Raw genomic sequence first — 23,698 nt, 5'->3', positions numbered from 1 at the left:
ATAGAGATCTTGTAGATGTTTGTCTGAGGGCCACTATGGATGTAGAAGCCCTCTACACCAACATTCCACACAAAGATGGACTACAAGCCGTCACGAAAACTATCGCCGATAATGTCACGGCTAACCTGGTGGCTGAACTTTGTGACTTTGTCCTTACCCATAACTATTTTACATTTGGGGACAATGTATACTTTCAGATCAGCGGCACTGCTATGGGTACCCGCATGGCCCCACAGTATGCCAACATTTTTATGGCTGATTTAGAACAACGCTTCCTCAGCTCTCATCCCCTAACGCCCCTACTCTACTTGCGCTATATTGATGACATCTTCATCATCTGGACCCATGGAAAAGAAGCCCTTGAGGAATTCCACCATGATTTCAACAATTTCCATCCCACCATCAACCTCAGCCTGGTCCAGTCCACACAAGAGATCCACTTCCTGGACACTACAGTGCTAATAAACGATGGTCACATAAACACCACCCTATACCGGAAACCTACTGACCGCTATTCCTACCTACATGCCTCCAGCTTTCACCCTGACCACACCACACGATCCATCGTCTACAGCCAAGCTCTGCAATACAACCGCATTTGCTCCAACCCCTCAGACAGAGACAAACACCTACAAGAGCTCTATCAAGCATTCTTACAACTACAATACCCACCTGCGGAAGTGAAGAAACAGATTGATAGAGCCAGAAGAGTTCCCAGAAGTCTCTGACTACAGGACAGGCCTAACAAAGAAAATAACAGAATGCCACTAGCCGTCACCTTCAGCCCCCAACTAAAATCCCTCCAACGCATTATTAAGGATCTACAACCTATCCTGAAGGATGACCCAACACTCTCACAAAACTTGGGAGACAGGCCAGTCCTTGCCTACAGACAGCCCCCCAACCTGAAGCAAATATTCACCAACAACACTATCGGGGGGGGTGAGAAAACCTGGATTTGTGCTGGAAATGGCCCACCTTGATTTTCATGCACATTGTAGGGAGAGTGGTCACTTTGGATAAGCTATTATCAGCAGGAGAGTGAGTTTGTGTGTGTGGTTTTTGGAGGGGGGTGAGGGGGTGAGAGAATCTGAATTTGTGCAGGAAATGACCCACCTTGATTATCATACACATTGTGAAGAGTGGTCACTTTGGATGGGCTTTTACCAGCAGGAGAGTGAGTTTGTGTGGGGGGGGGGCGGAGGGTGAGAAAACCTGGATTTGTGCTGGAAATGGCCCAACTTGATGATCACTTTAGATAAGCTATTACCAGCAGGAGAGTGGGGTGGGAGGAGGTATTGTTTCATGGTCTCTGTGTATATAATGTCTTCTGCAGTTTCCACAGTATGCATTCGATGAAGTGAGCTGTAGCTCACGAAAGCTCATGCTCAAATAAATTGGTTAGTCTCTAAGGTGCCACAAGTACTCCTTTTCTTTTTGCGAACACAGACTAACACGGCTATTACTCTGAAACCTGTCATTATTCTTGACGCTGCAGACCAAGATATGCAATGTAATATAATAGAAAAAATACAGAGTTGAGGATAGAATACATACCCCACCTTGGAAATACTGCCTTCAGAGAATAGATATTTTCATGTGAGCATTCTATTCCACATATTCAAACCAAACCCTAATTGGTGGGCCTCCCTAAGGCCAAGTCTACTCTTAAGTTTTGCCAAAATAGCTATGTTGGTTAAGATTGTGGGGGAAAAAAAAGTGTAGACGCAGTTACACCAGTAAAAAAGTCCTTTTGCCAGTAGGACTTATTTTGTTTTGGAGACCACTAGTGGCAATGGCCCCTATTGCTACCAGTGCAGACCACTTCAATTTTCCCTTTGATGGATGTGTATATTACCTTAATTTTCTGTGAGGAGAATTTACAAAGATTACCTGAATGTTAGCCATCCCATAACCTCAGAGTTCAGATTATACTTTCTTCTCATTAGTGGTATATTTTATTTTTACTATTATAGGTTATAGAAAGAATTTTCCAAGAAAATTACAGATAATGGGGAAATGAGGTAATAAAATTACATTTAATAGTTGAAGACAAATTTACATCTCGTTCTTAGCTACCTATAAATGCTCGATTAAACTATAATAAAATACTTACAACTGGTAAAAAAAAATTGTCTTTGATTAACCATATGAAATACCTGATTTTAGTTCCAGAACATACCTACATAAATCGTACATGAAAGGTCTGGTAATGGCCCTTTAAATCAAATAGAAAAATCTCAGTAGCTGACTCCAGGGTACTGTTAGTCGTTATGCTGCATCACACGGCTGGTAAGAAAATAAAATTGTCCTGTTTATCTGAAACCATACTTCCCTGCTTTTCAAAAGCTTGTCAAATTACATTGATTAAGAGTTGACATTAAAGTATGCTTACAGTGCAACAGCAGCTACTTTAAATTTGAATGTCATTATTAAAGTATTTGTTTAGTGGGAAAGGGTATTTTTCATTTGCTAGGTTCATAACTCAATAAGTGCACCATGTTAAGCATACCATGATTAAAGAATTAATATTCACAGTGTATTACTAATAGTTTTAGAGGAAAACTAAAAACACATTTCAGCTGCACTTCACCTGTCATAATTAATGATAAATTTTGGAAAGGATATTAAACCTCATGTTTCAGGACTTAAGATAATTTCTGATTATTAGAGATTCGGATGAGACCTATGTGGAGGACAGATTATTCCACATCTGTCCACTCTTGGGTTCTTACATCTTGGAATTTGTCAGTGTATATTGGACAAAGTGGGCCTTGAATCTGATCCAGCATGGCAATTCCTATGTTCTTATGTTACCTCTAGTTTGCAAAGCAATTGATATGTGGGTATTCAAAGTTTCAGTGAGCAGAATAAAAGGACATGGGATGAAATCGGAAATAGAAAAATGGGAACAGATAATCAGGTATAGAAGAGAAACTTTAGGTCTGGATAGCTCAGAGCAGTAGTAATAAGATATGAGTCTATTATCTAAGATCAGATGCAGACCTGGGGTGACATCCTGGCCCCATTAACTTAATTGCAGAACTCCCATTAGACTAATAGATTGTAAAGGTCAAAAGGAGCCATTATGATCATCAAGTCAGACCTCCAGCACAGTAAGGCCAGGATTTCACCCCAGTGAAGTTGTGACCCAAAATTATTATATCCTGATTGCTCAGTGGCTTTTGTAAAATTAGTTAACCAAAATCCAGTTGTCAGTGCACAGATGTAATATAAACCCCCATCATATGGTTGGCTATAAGAGAAGAGAATGGGGATGGAAATTAAAATACTCCAACATCCTTGGAGAGGTCCCTTCAAGGCAGAATTATGGGATGAATGGGGGAGAAACTTACCTTTTCTAAGACTGAAAAGAGAAGTTTGTTCTCCAGACCTGTCAGTCCAATACTTTTCTCTAATTTTAGAGATAAGTGGGCCCCTTACTGAATGATGGAGGCAACCTAGTGACAGAGGACGTGGAAAAAGCTAATGTACTCAGTGCTTTTTTTGCCTCTGTCTTCACAAACAACGTCAGCTCCCAGACTACTGCACTGGGCAGCACAGCATAGGGAGGAGGTGATCAGCCCTCTGTGGAGAAAGAAGAGGTTTGGGACAATTTAGAAAAGCTGGACGAGCACAAGTCCATGGGGCCGGATGCGCTGCATCCGAGAGTGCTAAAGGAGTTGGCGGATGTGATTGCAGAGCCATTGGCCATTATCTTTGAAAACTCATGGAGATCCGGGGAAGTCCTGGACGACCAGAAAAAGTGCCCATCTTTAAAAAAGGGAAGAAGGAGGATCCTGGGAACTACAGGCCAGTCAGCCTCACCTCAGTCCCTGGAAAAATCATGGAGCAGGTCCTCAAGGAATCAATTCTGAAGCACTTAGAGGAGAGGAAAGTGATCAGGAACAGTCAGCATGTATTCACCAAGGGCAAGTCATGCCTGACTAATCTAATTGCCTTCTATGATGAGATAACTGGCTCTGTGGATGAGGGGAAAGTGGTGGACATGTTGTTCCTTGACTTTAGCAAAGCTTTTAACACTGTCTCCCACAGTATTCTTGCCAGCAAGTTAAAGAAGTATGGGCTGGATGAATGGACTATAAGGTGGATAGAAAGTTGGCTAGATTGTCGGGCTCAACGGGTAGTGATCAATGGCTCCATGTCTAGTTGGCAGCCGGTATCAAGTGGAGTGCCCCAAGGGTCGGTCCTCGGGCCGGTTTTGTTCAATATCTTCATAAATGATCTGGAGGATGGTGTGGATTGCACCCTCAGCAAGTTTGCAGATGACACTAAAGTGGGAGGAGAGGTAGATACGCTGGAGGGTAGGGATAGGATACAGAGGGACCTAGACAAATTAGAGGATTGGGCCAAAAGAAATCTGAGGTTCAACAAGGACAAGTGCAGAGTCCTGCACTTAGGACGGAAGAACCCCATGCACCGCTACAGACTAGGGACCGAATGGCTAGGCAGCAGTTCTGCAGGAAAGGACCTGGGGTTACAGTGGATGAGAAGCTGGATATGAGTCAACAGTGTGCCCTTGTTGCCAAGAAGGCCAATGGCATTTTGGGATGTATACGTAGGGGCATTGCCAGCAGATCGAGGGACGTGATCATTCCCCTCTATTCAACATTGGTGAGGCCTCATCTGGAGTACTGTGTCCAGTTTTGGGCCCCACACTAGAAGAAGGATGTGCAAAAATTGGAAAACGTCCAGCGGAGGGCAACAAAAATGATTAGGGGACTGGAACACATGACTTATGAGGAGAGGCTGAGGGAACTGGGATTGTTTAATCTGCGGAAGAGAAGAATGAAGGGGGATTTGATAGCTGCTTTCAACTACCTGAAAGGGGGTTCCAAAGAGGATAGATCTAGACTGTTCTCAGTGGTAGCTGATGACAGAACAAGGAGTAATGGTCTCAAGTTGCAGTGGGGGAGGTTTAGGTTGGATATTAGGAAAAACTTTTTCACTAGAGGGTGGTGAAACACTGGAATGCGTTACCTAAGGAGGTGGTGGAATCTCCTTCCTTAAGTTTTTAAGGTCAGGCTTGACAAAGCCCTGGATGGGATGATTTAGTTGGGGATTGGTCCTGCTTTGAGCAGGGGGTTGGACTAGATGACCTCCTGAGGTCCCTTCCAACCCTGATATTCTATGTTTCTATGATTCTATGAAATTAGGCCAATTACTTGGTAAACTGCATTTGGGAGGAGCCTCAAAGGCTTGAAGGACAAGCACTATGTGAAGACAGAGCCCAGCTGGGAAGGAGCAAATTGGGCCTGTATAAAGGGAGGAATTGAGAACAGAAAAGGGTTGCAGGGGAAGTAGTCTGCAGTCACTCCCCTGGGAGAAGGGAGGGGTGTTTGGGGCTACAGAGTGCAGTAAGAAGTCAAAGAGGAAAATAGCCTATAGTTACTCCCTGGGACAAGGGAGCATGGGCTGGTGAATCCAGGGGGAGGTAGAGGATAGCGTAGGGAACTAGGAAGGAGTCGAGGGAAATAGCAACAGGATCTGGGAGGAAGCAGACTATAGCTGCTAGTCATAGAGTCCCTGAAATGGAACCCAGAATAGTGGGTGAGCCTGCTGGGAAATTGGCACAGGACCTGGCCTTGAACTGGAAGACTGTCTGGAATGGTATATAGACAGCTGATCCAGTGGGACTTTGATACCCCAGAAGTACAGGACCAACAATGACCTTGGCAAAGGGCTGAGGCATGAAGAGAGCACTGAGAGCCCTGGTGAGTGTGGGGAGACATGGTGTGAGCAATTGTCAGAGGGGGGCATCAGACCTGAATGGAATTAATCCCCAGACATGGCCCCAAAGAGGGGCCCTAACAGTGAGTAAACCCTATGACACAAATTTTAAAAATAACAGCTCAGACTTAAACTAGAAACTTTCTTTTTTCATTTGTATTTAGGTCTGCGAAGTATAGGATCTGTGAATTACTATCAAGCATTAGTGCCTTGATTTAATGTAATTTTTAACAATTATGAACTTTCATTTCTCAGGAAAGAGAAAATAATAGTCTCCTAATGTGCTATTGCTTTACAGACATCTGTTACAATTGACTTAAGGGTATTGATGCAAAGTTACAGAAAGTTTTCCATCTCAAAGACTTGGCTGGCCACCACAGGGCATCAAATCTTATTTTGGAATCTTCTCTCCCTACCTGTCAGTTCTTCTTCTTTGAATTACTGTAGTGCCTAGGAGCCCTAATCATGAACCAAGACCCTGTTGTGCTGGGTCCTGTATAAACACAGAAGAAAACATCAGTTCTAGAGAGCTTTCAAATGTAGTAAAAGATAAGAGACAACAGGTGCATATACAAAGACTGATGAGGGAGTACAGAGAAACAATGATACAATCGTCATGTCAGACTGTTTGTTTCTGCTTCTGAGTAGGCACAGTCCTTGCCTTCTCTTTGTTCCATAAAGCACTGAGCCCACTGTGGGTGCTTAATCATTCATTATTATTTTGTCTTTTGTCTTATTCCCACCTATTGTTTATCTCCTTGTTGTGTTTTGACTTAAGCTGGATTGAAAGAAGTATCTTCATCTCTTTTAATATAGTTTTAAGTGCCTGATGGGGCCCCAACTGGGAACAAAGACTCTAGGTGCTACCAGAATATAAATGCAGATGGGGCGCATTAATTTGGCACTCTTGTCCCCAAAACTTTTGACCCAATTCAGATGTAGTATGTAACAGTATATATCTTATTTTTAAATACATATGCTTCTATAGACAGGCTATTTATAAATAAATAAATAGACTATGTAAGTTGCCACTTTCCCCTGTCTATCTCAAAGAGGATATTTCTGCTAAACTATTAAATTCTGTAGCTTTTCCAAAAATAAGGACAAAGGTTCTTAGAGCAGAACAAATCTAGAATAGCACTTTCAGTACTCCATTTTAAGACGTCTAAATTTGTATTAGGTATTAAGCAAGGGACTTTCATCTGCATACAAATCATTTTAATAAATACATTAAAAAACTCATTGGTTTGTGTACTCCTGGACCCCCTTTTTATTTTAGTTTTGTACCATGTATACAGACAAATACACTTGTCACATAGAAAGGTTTGGGGGATATTATTAAATACTTCTGTGGCTCTTATCTGCTGTAAAATTTATTAAGCCTCATATCCAATTATGTGAAGAAGTGAGTACCTCTAGTTTGATATAAAAAAACAAATAGACTCTTAAACTGAGTTGAAAGTCAAGGCATCCAAAGAAACAATTAAGTATCAATTAATAATGCCAAATATTATAGCAGTGTTAAATAGGAAATGGCTGTTGTAAGTAGGTGCTAGGGCTGGCCTTATAACTTGCAATACTTACTCCTGAAAGCAAGGGTTGGGCTGTGAATGGCTTCTCCCTCCAAATCTGGCTGTTGGATCAATCTTTCAACGGAGGAGGGGAGGATAAGGCCTCTAGTTGGATTCCATTAACATGAAGGGCCTACTCTGCTACATGATGTGGGATAAATATCCCCCAAGGAAAGGTAGGCAATATTTCTGCCACTGTCCAGTGTTGAGATTTCTATCTGGGATGGTCAGCTTCAGTTTGCACTAGAGGCTGTATAGGAAAGGAATTGCCCTACCAGATCAGATCAGTAGCCCACTGAGTGCAATATTGTGTCTCAGACAGTGGCCAGTATCAGATGTTTCTGAGTAAGGTGAGAGAATCCTTGCAATAAGAGAGTTATGGAATAACCAATAACTAAGGATAGTATCTTCCTAACCATGTATTGGTTTATGTGCTGAAGCATGTAAATATTTATTTAAAATATTTATATTATCCAGAATGACTTTAGGTATTTTGATTATATATTCAGTTTTGGAATCCTACAATTTTGGAACTTTTGGGCTCAATGAAACCTTGTAGTAATGAGTTCCACAGTTCCCTATGTATTGTGTGAGAAGTATTTCCTTTTTTCCTTCCAGTTCCATTGTACAATTCCAATTATGAGAGCAAATCAATATGAGTCACTTGGTTTTACTTCCTTACGCTATTTATTATTTCAACAACATTTTTCAATAGTTGCCCATGTAAGTGGTACACTAACTTTTCTCTTCCCACTTACACCAATGCCTCCTTTTGTGACTTTCCAGGGCAGAAAGTAAATTAAAAGGCATACTAAAGGATATGCGACTCATAATTTTTAATAGTTCTTTAACTATCTATCCAGGGACAATTGGATACTTTAAAATTCAATCAGTTCTGTCCAGCCTTGTTCTGCTAGATTATTGCTTACTCAATGACAGGAAAAGCTAAATAGAAAATTAATCCTGAACATCAACTGATATAAAGTTTAGCTTTCATTTACTTATGTTGATACCACGGGGTCAAATATTTTAATGTACAAGAATTAATATGATAACCAGGACCGTTTTTTTAAGTAGATTTATTGTAGTCATGATAAGACATTGTAGCTGCCTTTGTCTCTCCCCTACATTGGTTTCACATTTGTATTATTCCTTTGCCTTAAATGGAGTTTCTTCACCTGTGAGAATCAGGATTGAGATAAGAGTCAGGCTGACTTGATTTCATGACAGAGCTCTCCAACAATTATTAAACAACTATGTTTGAAGACACATTTTAACATATTCAGGCTGCCTGCATATTGGGCTAGATTGTCAGTTTGTCATTGAGCCTGTAGTGTAGGTTTCTGCATTGTTGTGAGAATTTTAGAGCCAACCTGGACGTAGATTGTGATCAAGGAGTGATAATCTCCTTCTCCTTCTCTCCAGTATAGATGTTTGAAAAATGTTTTCTTTTATGTGAAAAGTTTGAAGAAAATAAAATGACTTCTATAAATTTTAGATGAGTTTTTTCAGGTTTTCATAGTAAAACCAAATACTGATTTTTTTTAAAACATCTTTTGACAACTTGAAAAATGTTGATGAAAATTTTCATTTAATCAAAGACTTTTTTCATCGAAAAATGTCAGTGCAATATTTTCAGCCATCTCTGCTTTCAGCCATCTCTAAAGAGGGAGTAAACTGTGATAGGCATTTTACTGCCCCAGGATAAACCTGGGATGTTGGAACACAGACTTTTGCTGACAACTGTCGTATTGTCTGGCCATATACCACTAGTTGATTGGATCCAACTCCAATGTCTGTGCATACTTCACAGCTAGTTTCATCTACTGTCTGGATTACACACACAGTTCTCAAAACTCTCCACATATACCGTGTGAAGGATTATCTAAAGTCTTTCTCACATGAGTCTGTATTTAAGCAGATCTGACAGATCTTCTATGATCTGTGAGTTTGCAAATTACCAGACATACTAAACAATAAAAAAATCAGGATTCTAGTGGCCTTCAAATTCAGTTTACGCTGGAAAAATTACTGTAAATTTGTCACCGTCTTACTCCGCAGATCTGCTGCTGCAGCCAAATCCAAACTGCTTTAGTTCCATTAAAGTCAATGGAACTATGCCAGTTTACAGCAGCTGTGGCCTAGTCCCGCAGTCTGTATTTAGAGAATATGAACCTGTGGGAGAGTGAACCAGATACTTTTCTGGCTTGCACACAATCAACAGAATTCCTAACAAAGTTCTGTGTAAGAGCCACCCAGTTATATTTTACAACATAAACACAGAGAAGTAGATAAAAACATAAATACTCTTGCTGGAAATTGCAATGTAACTGCTTTATTTCTGAGAATTCTGAACAGTAACACACAAGAACTCAAAAACCAAGAGAAAACAGGTTGTCCCCTAAACCAAGAGACATAGCTCACCCCACCTTACTTTAAACTGATTTATCCTAGACGGACTGTATGCTGACTGACTCTGCTGACCCAGACCACATGACTTCTCTGAGTCCCAAGCCTGTAAGCAGGAAAAATAAATCTCTCTCATAGTAATAGCTTATCATTTTTAACCAGTTTCCAATACACCTATGCAACCCCACTGTCTTCAGACTGTCCTTTATGTCAAGTTATACCTGTGCAACTTTAGCAAAGGCTTGTACAGGTGTAACTGAGGACAGCATTTCACCAACAGAATCTTTATTACTGGCAGTGACGCACAAGGCAGAAAGAACTCCACTTGACTTTCAATTTTCAGGCAGAATTTGCAGGGCTATCAAATAGGGTAAGGCAGGGAAATCCTTTTATTTGTAACCTAAGCAAATATCATATGCAGTCACTGAGTCATGGAGCCCTCTGATTCAATTTTTACAAAGGTTTCAGAGTAGCAGCTGTGTTAGTCTCTGTCCGCAAAAAGAAAAGGAGGACTTGTGGTACCTTGGAGACTAACAAATTTATTTTATAAAAAACTCATTATCCCACTGAATGTATCCGATGAAGTGAGCTGTAGCTCACAAAAGCTTATGCTCCAAATAAACTTGTTAGTCTCTAAGGTGCCACAAGTCCTCCTTGTAATTTTTACAAAGTTACTTTTCAGAACAAACAGATGCTTCACAAAATGAGCCTTCTCCCCGCGCCCCCCACCCCCGCCGAAAACATAAGCAAGGTACATCATTTCAGTGACATAATGCACTCTAGCATTTAATTTAATTTTTTTAATAACTCATACAGGGTAATTACAATGAATCTGGATGGTAAACTTTCACATTAATAGTTTTAGCAGAGAGAAGGAAAGGTTAAGTGCAAATATTGAATGGGTTTTGAATAAAAAAAAAAAAGCAGTGGCCCGCCACTAAATTCAATCATGTCAGATACTTAGACTTTCACAGCATGTTGGGATGTTAACTTTAGGAGCTAGTAGAAAGTCACTGGTTTTGAAATGGAAGAGTTGCTCTTCTTTATCCTAGCTGCAAAGTTTATAGAGTATTGACATAATGGGTATAACACAGCTATAAGAGGATGTGTGTTGAACAGTTCTGGAATATGGGAAGATTCAGACTGCAAGTTTGTTTTGTTTCTTTCTTGAGAAATAAGCATGTTTGTTGCAGTGTTCTCAATTGAGTGCTTTGTAATTAAGTATATGGCGTAATCTGATATAGTGGGAAGGCTGTTTCCTGCACATCCTTTCATATGTGAAGTGCTTTCTCCTTGTCACTCCTGCTCCTGACATAATGACTGTTTATCAGTGCCCCATCTATTGATATTCTTTAAACACAGATATCAAGATCTTGGGAAAGACCTCATGAGATGTTCTCAGCCATGAAGTTTCAATGAAATGGAAAGAAAAACCTGATTTGCTTCCCAGCACACCAAGGGCTAATTTTTGAATAAAAGTCCCAGCCAGCCTGTTCTGAGATTACTTATAAATTTAAAGTGTCCCTCTGGAGAAAAAAGTTACTTTGTCAAAATGACAACGTAATTGTGCATATGCACTCTGCCGCTATCTTTTCTGTGCTGTTTGTTCAGTTTACTAAACAAAATAAGTTTGGTTGGTCGTTCTCAATGCTGCAGCTTCCACTTCATTAGTATAAGCCTGCTTTTTAGTCTTTCAGCTTCAGACAGCATGAGCAACAATTATGAGCTTTGAGCATTCTGTAATCCTCTTATTGACAGTGCTAGTACTCTGAGGTAGTCCCCTACCTTTTTGTTTAGATAGATATTGTGTTCAGTCCTAGCGATTGTCCCACTGCTGGCCCTCAGTGAGATAATGAGAATCATGCTTTGGAGAGTACTTCAGTCTGTTACTGTCCTGGGAATCCCAATGCACCTGCCACTTCTGGAGAGTGGTGAGTTAAGAGTGATCTCTTATTTGGCAAATGGACGATTCTAAATCAGTTATGGGCTAGATTGTGTCCAACTATGAGCCTTAGATTACACTCTGTACAAGGAGACTTCTCTAACATCTTGGGCATCTGTGGGGATGGGAAAACATAATCTTTGTGCTTCTGTTCATGCAAAGATTTAGTTAGGCCAGTCCTGACAAGGAATCTAGCCTGCTGCAAGGGCGAAGATGGGGGTCGGATTTAGCTCTGCCTCTGAACTAACCAACACAGAAAATTTGGAGAACCACCTGTGCTTCCTTTGTAGGTAAAATGTCAAATTGAGTCAGGCAAAATGCCTACAAGTGCTGCAACTGGAGTGGTGGATCCTTGTACCAACCACAGCACAGGGCTGTTCATAGTCACCCAAACAGATGAGTTTTATGTGGATTCATGTGTCTTGCCAAACACTGCATACCATCCTCCTCCAAATATGAAGCCTTTACATCTGATCAGAACATCAGAGTAAGGTGAGACATCTCTGTGGCTCCCATTTCTTGGTAAGGATTATCCAGCCTTCTACATCTGGCCCCATGGATGTGGAGCCTGTATACCTCTTACAAAATTTCATTTTTGGGGGGTCATGTACTGTAGTTGTGTGCTATAAAGAGTGAAAATCATGTAATGTTTTGTTTGCAGGCATTAGTTGAGCCTGTAGTCAGTCGCTACATCTAAAAAGTATTCTAAGAGAAATTAAGTCAGAAAATCGACTTTCCTGGTGAGATGATCAGCTTCTAAAAATAATGCATCACACAAGTGAAAATATTTGTCCTAGTTCTAACTTCTATATATTCAGATAAACAAAACTCATTGCACAGTCTGTGTTAGCAACATCTGGTGATTCTCAGTATAGCAGAGAGGTGCAGAAGAAAACGAACTAATGAATCGCATGGGGCAAATCCAGTTTCCTCTTCTGCAATTTTGGAGACATCCTTCCTAGTAGAACCTAGTAGACATCAGTGGTTCTGATGTCCAAGGATGAGAAGGATTCTGGGCTGCTACACATGGAGTGTGGATCCCTTGAATAGTACAGAGCTTGGCATCATGAGGGTTCCTCCTCCATGGAGGAGGCATGAGTCCAGAGGATTTATCTCTGGCCAGATCCTCCACCCCATCCTTCTCCTACACAATGGTGGTATATACATAAAGGTACAGGAAGACACCCACATCCAGAACATGGAGTATCTTACCTCTACTTTCTTACCTCTACCTTCCATGCATATGTATCCCGCACTGCCATGCATGTGCCCATCCTCTGGACTGGGTACTTAAACCCTCTGCTTATCAATTTTTCCCCAGGAAAGAACTTCCCTATGTCTACACTGTAAATAATGCAAAGTCTTGCCTCTAAAATAATTCTTATTCATTGGACAGGACTGAGATCTAGTGAATAGGTTTAAGATTCATAAGTGTTGACTGGAAACATATATAACAAACTGTTTTAATACATTTTGCTTAAGAACAGTTTTATGTTCAAAACTGCATATTCCATATTTTGCATCTATGGCATTAAAGAATATAAATGTTTGCAAAATCACATAACAGTTTTTTCCCACAATCTCCAGTAACATTAGGGGCCTACAGAAGGTACCCATTATCATCACAATGGCTATAACTAAGATGGATAGATTTGACAAACTTGTTCTGAACCTATATGTAGTGGTAGAGGAAACCAAAGTGAATGTGGTGCTGTATTTGAAATGACTGTAAAACTAAGTTTAAAATATTCCTTTTTTAAATATATTTCCTTGGTGGATGGCTTAAGGTAACTTTTATACATATATGGCTGGTGGTTTTGCTTACTTATGAAAAGTGGCATTGTTTTTACACAGTCTGAAATGTTGCCAGATAAAAAGTTAAATAGGGACTTGAAAATAGTTTAGGTACTGAACCATTGGGGTCACTGTAATGGTAACATCTAATCAAGTAAATTCACTCATCATGACCCCAAAAACTGAGTCAGGTGTTCAGTGCACTGAGAAATTGCCTAGAAAATGAGTGCTTGAGGATAGACTGAGACAATAATCAACAACTTTCCGGTAAGAAAAGTGGAAGAAACCAGGGCTGGCCTTACTATGAGGTGAACTGAGGCGGCCGCCTCAGGTGCCAGACTGGGGGGGGGGGGCACCACTAGGACCCAGAGTGTAGAAAATTGTGTCTGCTGCTGGTGCATATGTATTCTCTCTGCTCGAGATGCACAGAGATGGTGGAGTGCTGTGCTGGAGGAAGGAGGTCACAAGAGACATAACAGGCAGGCAGGAGAAAAGGTGAGAGGGAATAACAGAAAGCAGCAGGAGATGCAGGGAGAGAGAGGAGGAGGAGCCTCTTATGTACCTCTCTAGCACCCCCAGGAGCCTGGACTGATTAACACCAGCTTCTCAGGGAGCTTCCTGTTTCCTGCTGCTTCCCTGAACCCACTTGAGGAGAACAGGCAGTCAACTGAAGTAGTAGGAGCCAGTTAGGCCCTTAAGACGCTGATATCTTCCCTCACTCAGGCCCTGCTACCAGCCTGCTTATTTGTCCCCTTCAATTGAGTGAGAGCCACTATAGCTGGCACAGAACAGCAGTCATGAGTGAAAGAAGAAAACACCCCTCTGGGGCAGCATTCAGAAAAAGAAAGAAAGCAAAGGAAGCTTTTCTATCTAAGCAGGAAGGAGCTCTCCTGAGATACATAGGCATAAATGTTCACGGTGAGCCTTCCTGCCCCACTGAGGATGAGAGTGGTGAGGAGATGCCTGATCTGCCAGTTAGTCAGAGTGCAGGTGATCTGGCAGCTACTGCAGCATCCATTCTCCATCTCAAATGGATGTAACCATGCACATTCCTGAAGAAAAGTGTAGATCTGAGAGGAGTGGAGGTGCAAGAAACAGCTGCTGCTGAGATTAGTTCCTTAAGTCTAGATGATCCAGGACTGTGGAACCACTTGAGCAGTAGCCTGAGGGACTTCCTTGTACTGCATGAGCCAACATTTAGTTATGAAAACCACTTCATCAAAATGGTAGTTCTTGACTTGTGCACTGCCTCCAGTGTTCTAGATGACCCCAGCATTCAGAACTACCTGATGCTCACCAAACTCTTCTAAAGTGGGTGTCCTTTGGCTCAAAATAGAGAAGTTCTTAGTCAGTTAAGGCTATTGCTCCAAAGTAAAAGCAACCTTCGCATAATACCACGTTAATGGAGATTTCTGAAGCAAATCCATTGTGTCTTGAATTGTTCAGGAGATACTTCTATAAGTGTTCTATTCCAGAGGATGAAGAGGTGCTCTATCAAGCTATAAGGAACTGGTGTTTGCTTCAAAAGAAACTACTGTGGAATCAAATTAAATATGATAAACTCAATTTACCTTGCTAATAATGAAGTGCTGTATGTAGTATAAACAAAGTTTATTAAATGTAAATTGAACGAAGGAATCTATAGATCAATTCTTGACTCGGTTATTAAAGTCAGTGCTGTATCTTTGGGTTGGGGGGGGTCAGAGAGAAGGGAAGAAAAAGAGAATGACTTGAAAAATTTAGTTTGAAACTTTGGGGATTTTTTTTTCTGATGCATGTTGCAGCCTAAGGTATCCTGGTCATTCCATCACCTTTTTCCTTTTTCAAAGGATGAGTAGACAACTAATATTTTAGAACAGAACTATCTGATAACAGGTTTGAATTATTTAATTATGGAAATATAGAACATATTTAAAAGCTCAAAAAATGGAAAAGAGGAGCTGTTAATAAGTAAACTTTCCTACCTGAGAATATTTGCTGTTGTAGGATGCAATTTGAAAAGCATTTAAGCATATGCTTGGAGTTAGCTTTAAGTCCCATTGATTTTTTTTTTTTAAAGTCAAGTTAAGCACTTTTAAGTATGTGCTTAACTGTTGACCTGTTGGGGATGTTTTCCTCATCTGGGGCTATAATTGTCTGTAGCTTCTTTCATTACAAACATATGTGCAAGCCAGAAAGAACCCATTTTGACTTTCCAAGCAGAGGTTGCTGGTCTGGTAGCCAGGAAATAATAAACAAGTATATTCCTAGTTATAACCTGAGAAAATCTGACTCATTGAACCACCAATGAGATTTTTACATAGTCACTTTTCAGCATTGAGCCACACTTCAGACAAATAAGGCTTTTTGAAGAAATAAACCTCATTTTAGCTGATGTAAAGTATTACGGTCAGACCCACATCAATATTCCCAAAGACAGAGAAATGATTCCAAAAATCAGCTCAGCAGAATGAGTAACGAAATCCAGAAGATTTTACTTGTAGGTCACTGATTCGAAGCCAGCTAAGGTCAGTATTGACAAAATTATCTTGATGCTTTGATCTCTGTAAAATGAGTCAGTGGTCTTGGTCTAGTTCCTAGTAGGCAAATGGCCATCACAGATGCTATCGTCACCTGTGGGAATCATTGCCAGACTTGTAGGCAGTTTCAACATGCAGGCCAAGGCAGGAAGAGGAATGGAGGCTAAAATGTTCTCTCAGCCCAAACGGTTGTCTCACCAAGATACAGTTCAGGTTAAGTGGCATGCTGTATTTGTTCTCTGCATAAATAGAGGATTTGGGGCTGCTTCCGCAAGTAGTAAATTTATTTTGAAAAGTGGAATAGATGAGTCAAGTAGGAGCAAGGGAGACCATAACGGGCAGCTAAAATAGACCTTAAGCACTAGGCTAAGGACTATGCTCAACAACTCCATCCCTCAAGCACAATAGAACTTTAGACCACACGGGCAAAGCTTGTCTGTGCAAGAGACAGCGCTTTCACAGAAGCCAGTCAAGGATTGTGGGACAAATTCCCACAGTACCGAAGGACCATCACAAACTTCCCCAAATTCTGCTCCAAGTGCAAGTTGTACTTCTTCATTCTTTTTTCTCTAATATATACTGCTCTGTGTCTACACATTTAACACCAACAAAGCATTCCACAGCACACACTGTTCTCCCCTTGGGACAGGATGAGAGAGAGAATGAATCACACATGACAGAGGTGAGTCACAGCACTTAATGCTCAGACACTATAGTGATGGGGATGATATCGCCTTCTATGATAAGATTACTGATTCTGTGGATGAAGGGAAAGCAGTGGATGTATTGTTTCTTGACTTTAGCAAAGCTTTTGACACTGTCTCCCACAGTATTCTTGTCAGCAAGTTAAAGAAATATGGGCTGGATGAATGTACTATAAGGTGGGTAGAAAGTTGGCTAGATTGTCGGGCTCAACGGGTAGTGATCAATGGCTCCATGTCTAGTTGGCAGCCGGTGTCAAGTGGAGTGCCCCAGGGGTCGGTCCTGGGGCCGGTTTTGTTCAATATCTTCATAAATGATCTGGAGGATGGTGTGGATTGCACTCTTAGCAAATTTGTGGATGATACTAAACTGGGAGGAGTGGTAGATACGTTGGAGGGCAGAGATAGGATACAGAGGGACCTAGACAAATTGGAGGATTGGGCCAAAAGAAACCTGATGAGGTTCAATAAGGATAAGTGCAGGGTCCTGCACTTAGGACGGAAGAACCCCATGCACCGCTACAGACTAGGGACCGAATGGCTAGGCAGCAGTTCTGCAGAAAAGGACCTAGGGGTGACAGTGGACGAGAAGCTGGATATGAGTCAGCAGTGTGCCCTTGTTGCCAAGAAGGCCAATGGCATTTTGGGATGTATAAGTAGGGGCATAGCGAGCAGATCGAGGGACGTGATCGTTCCCCTCTATTCGACATTGGTGAGGCCTCATCTGGAGTACTGTGTCCAGTTTTGGGCCCCACACTACAAGAAGGATGTGGATAAATTGGAGAGAGTCCAGCGAAGGACAACAAAAATGATTAGGGGTCTGGAACACATGACTTATGAGGAGAGGCTGAGGGAACTGGGATTGTTTAGTCTGCGGAAGAGAAGAATGAGGGGGGATTTGATAGCTGCTTTCAACTACCTGAGAGGTGGTTCCAAAGAGGATGGTTCTAGACTATTCTCAGTGGTAGAAGATGACAGGACAAGGAGTAATGGTCTTAAGTTGCAGTGGGGGAGGTTTAGGTTGGATATTAGGAAAAACTTTTTCACTAGGAGGGTGGTAAAACACTGGAATGCGTTAGCTAGGGAGGTGGTAGAATCTCCTTCCTTAGAAGTTTTTAAGGTCAGGCTTGACAAAGCCCTGGCTGGGATGATTTAATTGGGGATTGGTCCTGCTTTGAGCAGGGGGTTGGACTAGATGACGTCCCTTCCAACCCTGATATTCTATGATTCTATGATATCAGAACCTACACAGCCCAGAAGCAAACACAAGACTAGATGGTACCCAGTTATACAGAGATGTGGAAAGTAGCTAAATGTCCACAAAGCCCCTTCCACCTCCACAAACCCTCATGTAGGGGCAAGGGACACCCACAGGTCTTATGCTCCCCTGAACAAAGAGTTCTGAAGGCTTGTCTGCATAAACAATTACGCCGAGGCAATCTGGGGTGTGAATCTACCTTACAGTAGCCTGCTGTGGTCTAACTGTCTACATGCGCTCTGCTGATGTGTGTTTGCTAATATACTTTTCGTCTTGTCCTGTTTCAAAGAAGACTAATTCAGAGCACTCCAATGAACTGTTAACCTGCATCAGCAGGGTCCACATGGACAGTTAGACCGCTGACTTGGTCAGCATCATGCCGCTGCTAATAGTGGCACAAGTCTTCCTAGAGTGGGCAAGGAGGAAATAACCATGGCATGTGCGGCAGGTGACTTTCCTCCCCACCCCCCCCGCCCCACCGGGAAGGCTAATCTCCGGCCCTGCCCCTTCCACCCGAGGCCCTGCCCTATGCCCGCTGGAGTCCCGAGCCCCCTCTGCTCCACCCCTCCCCCGGCCAGAGGAGCCCTGGGTCACCGTCTGGAGCTGTGCACTCACTAGCTTCAGGGGAGAGGGGAAGCAAGGATGGGGGCCATGGCCTGGATTAGGGGAGGTTTAGCCTCCCCTGTCCTTCAATACCTGCCACCCATGAACCATGATCTTTGCTCCCCTACACATCAGCCAGCAGTGTGGAACCCATATTGGGGAGGAGTGCTTGTTACACTTTGAGAGGTTGGTATACGAACCTCATTTTCCCCCATGCTCCATGGACACCATGTCTCCCACCTTTCTCCAGGCTGTGCCTTACAGATACAGTTTAGCCAGCTGTGGTTTGTTGGTTCCAAGGCCTATAGCCCGAGGCCTTGGAACCATCTTACCATTTTTATCCCCCTTTTCAGCACTTCACACACACAGTCCTCTTTAAGTGGTTTGTGACATTTATTTTACAGTGCATGCAGCTTTCTTCTGATTGCTCACACAACATACACCGTGGAACAAGCATTAGAAAATGTATTTTAAAAGCCATATGGGAATATGCCTTTTAATTAAACATGTAAGAATTGCGATTTTTTTCACTTGACATTACCTGCTGTGTAAAGAAAAGGAGTACTTGTGGCACCTTAGAGACTAACTAATTTAGTCTCTAGCTCACAAAAGCTTATGCTCAAATAAATTGGTTAGTCTCTAAGGTGCCACAAGTACTCCTTTTCTTTTTGCGAATACAGACTAACATGGCTGCTACTCTGATACCTGCTGTATGCTACTCCACTTGTCAGCCTACCAGATAGAGCAGGGATCGGCAACCTTTGGCACACGGCCCGTCAAGGAAATCCACTAGCGGGCCAGGATGGTTTGTTTACCTGCCGTGTCCACAGGTGCGGCCGATTGCAGCTCCCACTGGCCATGGGGGGCAGCCAGCACACCCCTCTACATCCTTTTCTTGGTTGTGGATGTACTGTGAACATGTCCTTAACATTGGGAATATAGGCTTTCTGGCACTCTCCATTTGTGGACTTCCTTGCAATGCCTAGCCACAAAAGGAGGGTGTGACACATGACCAGAAAGGGTTAGGCATCTTGCAGGATAAATTACTCAAATTCAACCCTTAAAAACATATAGGGAGATAACGTTTGTGTTTTTGTGTATTTACATATATTGGTAGAAGTCAACAATGTAAAAAAACAGTCCCGGTCTATGCTGTATTCTGTTAATTCAGAGATCAAAAGAACATCTTAACATTTAAATGAACTGTAAACATGGGATGTCGCTATATTAATCTCTCTTTGAAATGTATAGCAAATCTTCTACGAATGGTGGAAAAACAGGCAATTGCCTTGTGTTAATCTGTGTGGATAATTACTGGCTATGCTTAGGAAATGGGTCCACTTCAAAGTCCGCATGAGTGCCTATTGCTCAACTAAGGAGGTATCCTGAAGAAATTCAGATATCTTATAGTAAAAATGACACTAATATCTTTGTAAACAATTTTCATAGCCATGGAACAAATAGTTTCCAAATTCTCCAAGAGTATAATAATAATGTTGATTCTTATTTTATTACTTTGACAGTACAGCATAGAGACTATAAGCATGACCAGACCTTCATTGTGCTAGGTACTGTACAAACACACAGTTATAGCAATACCCTGTTGTGAGGGGGTTATAGTCTAAATAGGTAAGAGAGGAAATATTACCCACATTTAACTGAATGGTTAGGTGACTTGTCCAAGGTCTTATAGGAAACTCAATCCAGTTATTCTGAGTCCCTGTCCAGTACCTTAACACCAAGATCTTTCTTCTTCTTTGCAAAAAGAAAAGGAGGACTTGTGGCACCTTAGAGACTAACAAATTTATTTGAGCATAAGCTTTCATGAGCTACAGCTCACTTCATTGGATGCATTGAGCTGTAGCTCACGAAAGCTTATGCTCAAATAAATTTGTTAGTCTTTAAGGTGCCACAAGTACTCCTTTTCTTTTTGCGAATACAGACTAACATGGCTGCTACTCTGAAACTCTTCTTCTTTGAAGAGCCAAATAATCATTCATCTAGATTGTGGCTTTCAAACAGATCCATTAAAACAAATTGATTTCAGTGTGTACATCCACATTAAGTCATTGCCAGTTTAAGTTAGTAGGATAGTTGTGGGCTTTTTTGTTATGTTTCTTATATTTCATAATGCTGTGGCTGTTTAAACCAAAATGTCTGTGTGAGTGATGAAGGGTCTTAAAAAAATGAAACAAAACACTACTACTTCATCAGAAGCCATATACGGAGTCTCAAATCCCCAAATCCCACAGACCACAGCACACAACATGAACTGTCATAATTGGTGATTTCCTGATGGATTTTTAAAGTTTTTTTTCTTTTCCGCCTATGTTGGCAAAATACCAGAATGTTTGGTATTTTTTTCCTCTTAGGCAATCTCAGTGAGACAGATGTGCTGAACATATGGGTATAAAGACAATGGTTTCCCCAATGAAAGATCTTGAACTTGGGATAGGAGAAATCATTTGAATAATGTGGCCAGCATATAATGCAGTAATGGTCTGTTCTAAGATGTATGGTCACTGTCTGCTGCCAGTGTCTACTTAGAGATTCTCCCCTCCCTCTCTCTCCTCTTTTTTTAATACTGTGGCACACTGGATGACATGCCCACAAGCTCCACTGCGAGATGGATGAGGCACTTATGCAAATGACATTTTAAGCATTGGGGAATTGGCATATCCAGCCCTCCCATATGTGATTTCTACAAATAATGTCAGAAGTACTTGGCAACAGACCTGGCAAAATCCCAGCAAGTAACAATAAGAAAAGGTAATCACATATTTGCCTCTCCTGAAAGGTGATGGGAATCAATCTGTCTGGGGCTATCTAGGGGGGGTGTACCCCAAAAGGTGCAGAGGTTTGCTTATGATCCAAACTATTTGAGCATATTTACCTCTTTTTTATTTATTTATTTTTTAAAACGTTTGGAAGTAGCAGGGGAATAGCTTTAGTTAAGGTTACTGGGACTGCTCATTTCTAGTCACTGCTCATTTCTATTTTTGATCCCTCCAGCTACAGTCCCATCTGAAACCAGGAAAAGATGCACAAAAATATACCCCTGATACACCCCTGACAAACAAAGAAAAAAGCCCACAACAGCAAAGGCAAACAAAAACATCATAGATTTTTACAGGCAGAAGGGACCATGACTCAGACCATAGCATTTCACCAACTTACCCGTTTTAAATCCAAATAACCAACAAATCATCAAAATAACCAAATTTTTCCTCAGACCAACACAATGTGGTTCTAGCAGCATAATGATACCATCGGCCAATAGCAGGAGGCTTGTGATTGTGGGAGACAGATCGTTCCCAGGAGCTTGATCAAGACGATGGAGCTCTCTGCTAGAAGATATAACAGTGGCCACAAATGCCTCTCTCACAGCAGTATGCTTATTGTCATAGATTACAGAATGGATGAATCTGTGACCATAAAAATACTGTTGTGAGACAGCCATTTGTGGCCATTGGTGTTTCCTCTGGCAGAGAGCTCCGTAATCTTGGTCCAGCCCTTGGGCAGAATCTTCATATGCCTGCTTCTTAGTATCAGGGAAGGGAAATAAAAGAAATCCTGTTCGTAATGGGAGGTACTCAGACAGCACACTGATGTGGCCCATATAAATACGTAGGTAGGTAGGTAGATAAATCTATCCACTTAGGTACATATCTACCACAGGACAATTAGAGGGGAAAATGCAAGAAGGGAGAGTAATAAATTAAATCAAGACAAAATTTAGAAAAAAAATAAAGGAAACAGCCACTGGGAAAGGGTGAAGAAATGAGATTATATATTTTTAGATACCATACTAATAGTCTACAAAATAATAGACAGAAAATCTGGAAAATTTTGGTTTACTTAAGGTCAGTTTTTCTTTTATCCATATCCATTCATGTGTCATTACCTAAAATTTGGGTTGTTTAGTATTCTTATTCAATTTACAAATATACTAACGATACTTATCCTAAAAATGTCTCTGTCCTGCCTTTAAATAAAATCACAAGTAAATCATGTAATATCCAATCGTATCATATTTGCATGGAGCATACATTTGGAGAAGAAACAATACAGGCAGCATTACATTAGTGGTATTATCTGAAGAGGGTACAGGCCCTCTCCAGAGATCATCTCTGAGGCTACAGATTTCTGTACTTTGGACATCACTCTGGATTTCATTCCAATTATTATTTTTCTAATCTTTTTCATGTAATATATTCTGAGATAAAAAGTTATAAGTGCAAAAAGGGTTAGGCTGAGATTTTCAAAGTTGTATATGGAAAAATATGCGTTTATATATTCCACCTTCAGTAACCATCTCTGACCATGAAAATAATGTTTTCCGTATTTTGCTATTTTTAATCTGCCTTTATGATTCCTAGGGATATATATTTAGTGTCTTGTCTGAATATGTAATGATGTCCCTTTTGGGCTGCTGTATTATAATCTGAGAAACCCCTGCCCTGCCAGCAGTTAGTTTTATACATCAGCTGTTAAAGTGTGGCGCATACTGCGGGATATCAGCTAATAAAAGAACATTAGCTCCATACCTGTGTAATTTCTATGAGAAACACAAGCTTTCACAAAGATGTTCTTTGTTTTCACTTTTCTGACCATTTTACTTCAGTTAACTTTTCCTGACGCAGAGGCCCAATAGCAAATCTAAAATTTGTATATATTCACATGCAGCTGTATTTGCATATGCAAAGCTTGCCTCTGTGCATCCTAACAGTATTTGCATATGCAGTTGCATGAACTGGGTGTGTAAACATGTGGATGCAAATTTTGGCGTGGGTATTCAGGCGCTTTTTGTCTGTGAGGACTCTAATTCTAGCTTTTGAAAACCTGTTTTTTTGTTGTTTATTGCTCTTCTCTATTATATACATCTGTCTCTCTGGGTGTCTGAAAACCCACTGACACATGAAACTTTAGGTCCATTATTGTCACAGTTGTGAACTGCTTTTGGTATTACAACATAAGCAACATCCTAGAAGGCATTCACGCCCAACAGGATAAATCCATTTGCAACTTTAGCTCTTACATATGTTCTTACAGTAAGGAACAGAGGAGACAGATGCAGATGGATGTGGGAAAAGAATGGTAAAATGATTCCAATAGAAGGCAACAGCAGAGAAATAGAAAGCATAAAACAG

Source organism: Natator depressus, chromosome 8 (assembly GCF_965152275.1).
Source record: "Natator depressus isolate rNatDep1 chromosome 8, rNatDep2.hap1, whole genome shotgun sequence".
Lineage (NCBI taxonomy): Eukaryota > Metazoa > Chordata > Testudines > Cheloniidae > Natator > Natator depressus.
Note: the sequence above shows the minus strand (reverse complement) of the source record.